Source organism: Sprattus sprattus, assembly GCF_963457725.1.
Source record: "Sprattus sprattus genome assembly, chromosome: 6".
Lineage (NCBI taxonomy): Eukaryota > Metazoa > Chordata > Actinopteri > Clupeiformes > Clupeidae > Sprattus > Sprattus sprattus.
The window spans coordinates 12,837,144-12,839,643 of NC_137925.1; the positions used below are offsets into that span (position 1 = coordinate 12,837,144).

Genomic DNA, 2,500 nt, shown 5'->3' on the forward strand with positions numbered 1-2,500 from the left:
CAGCCTTTGCCGCCTCTCAAAACGCAGGATCCCAATGTTGATTTCTGGGTAAAGTTAAAAGAAGCTGTGATTACATTCTCTCTGGAATACAGTGAAGTGGCGACTGTGATTAAAGCTAAGGCCCCTTTGGGCTATGCCTCACGTTTAGCTGAGGCTCAGTGGCCTAGGATAATGCCAGGTAATGATGTGGCCTGGGAGAGGCATCTTATGCAATGTGAAAATATAACTCAGGCAATTTTAGGCAGAGGATATCAGTCATTCACTTCTCTGTCAACCTGTACCCAGGAACCAACAGAGAGTTTTAACTGCTGGATTCATCGTTTCACAGAGAAACACAGAACCCTGGCTGCCTGTCGTACAGACACTCCAACCCTCGAGTCAAGCTTCATAATTGATACAGCTTCTAGAAATATGAATCAAAGATACCAACAGATGTGGAATCTAGGTCTGCCGGTAATCAGAGACTGGGGAGAGTTCTTAACATGGGGACAGAGAGCTGAAGCCAGTGTGGCACAACTCAATGACAACAAAATCAGAATAGCTGCAGTGCAGGACGTATCCTCTCACAATAGTTATCAAGAAAGCACACAGAATACAACCACGAATTTAAATTGTTACAAATGTGGCCAGTCAGGCCATTGGTCTAGAACTTGTAGAAATAGACAGAGACACACAGATAAACCTGTGCCCTCTCAGCAGAGAAGCATTGACTCTGACACAACCTCTGAGATTTTAAATCTTCTCAGAAAGTTGGTAAAGTCTGACCTCAATGAAGAATAGGACATGTTTGATTCACTGGCTCGATCATATTCACCCATTTGTTTTCCCAATAACTACATTCTTTGTCAAATTAAATCATATGCAAGATTTACATAAGACTTATCCTACTACTAAATACATATCATAAATAAGATGATAACGGCAGAATTTATTTTATCTAAACAGGTTTAAGCTGCTGAATGTCTGACTTCATCAAAAAGATGCCAAGAACACTAGATTAATTAGATGCCTTAAATGGTTTTGCATTCACGGGCCATTGCAGTCTGGATGAATAACGGAATCTTATGAGACCATGTAACTAACCTGAATCAATGTAACTCTGTAACACTTCTTTGCTTTTCCCTAGGCGTGAACATATCTGGAATAAGCAAATGAATGTGTGTGTGTGTGTGTGTGTGTGTGTGTGTCTGACTGTCTGTGTGCCGGCCGGCTGTGTGAATGAATTAACATGACTTCTCACTAACTTCTTTTCAGGGTAAACTATTTGAATTGTTTCAGTTCCTTTCACAGGATCTGGTATGTTAATTATGCAAACCGGAACATTTCGCTTCCTGTCCTCAGGAAATGGGCGACACCGCTGGGCACATCTATCTTTCGCATAAGATTAATTGTTTGTTAAGATCCCTTTCAGTTTCTAAACAGATGACAGTCTCCTGAAATCTCTTCCCCTGAACCTCACACCTGATAGAAGTCGCCACGGTGTCGAAAAGGGGAAACACGACAGCAGACTGCAGACACAGACAGTGCATATTAAACCACCATCAACTCCAACGACACCTTTCAACTCTACGAGACCTTGGCAATCTATGGAATATTTGCCAACCTCTCCCAACGAGTCTGGATATTAACACTTCACTGAAGAGGATGTCTCGAGTCTGGATTTTAACACTTTAATGAAGAGGATTCTCAAATCTTGTGACGGGAAGAATAACCCCCCCCCCCCCCCCCCAAAAAAAAAAAAACGAACACGCACACGCACACGCACAAGCACACACGGACTATCACACAAGACTCAAACCATTGTTGCAAAAACAGAGAACCACGATCACCAACAACTCAGAAAAGACTGCCAGCTGCATGTTGTTTTATATTTTCTGTTATATGCTTATGTTACACTTGGTATCCAGAAAGGAAAAATTCGTCAGAAGTTTGTTGATGTATGTAATAATGTTGTATGTCGTGTCGTGACTTGCCTCCCAGAACCGGGCTAGTTTATGTTTGATGTTATTTCTGTCTGAAGTTTTCTCTCAGAGTCAACATGAGTAGTTACGTTTGTTTTGTAAATTCATGTTTTCTGAATGGGTACCATGTGCATATGTGTATTTTCTGCGTACATTTGTTTTGTTTCTCACAGCTGAAGCAGGGCGGCTATTTTGAAATGGCGCCGGTAAGGAATTTCCCCTTAATCATCAGGGGTCCTTCCCAAAATTGGCACAAAGGTGGAGGACCCTGATGAATACAAGGTTTCGCCTTATCCTGTGAGAATGTGTTCAAGAGAGAGAGAAAGACTAATTTTAAGCAACTATGTACTCCTGAATTTTAATGTTTAAGACAATAAGTCTTAAAAAAGGGGACTGATAGTATCGAGAAATAGAAGATTCATTATTCAATGTAATCCACAGTCAAGAGCGATATAATGTTAATTATAAAACTTCCTGTGTATTATGTAAGAACCCAAATGGTCACAGCTATCTAGATCTCACACCTCAGGCCAGGATAT

At 41.0% G+C, this 2,500-nt stretch overlaps 1 protein-coding gene across 1 annotated transcript in view; it reads left to right on the top strand.

Moving 5' to 3' along the window:
• apba2b (amyloid beta (A4) precursor protein-binding, family A, member 2b) overlaps positions 1 to 2,500 on the top strand; it is a gene marked incomplete at both ends in the record, with an annotated part of 41,535 nt that overhangs the window by 19,919 nt on the left and 19,116 nt on the right. The window lies entirely within an intron of this gene.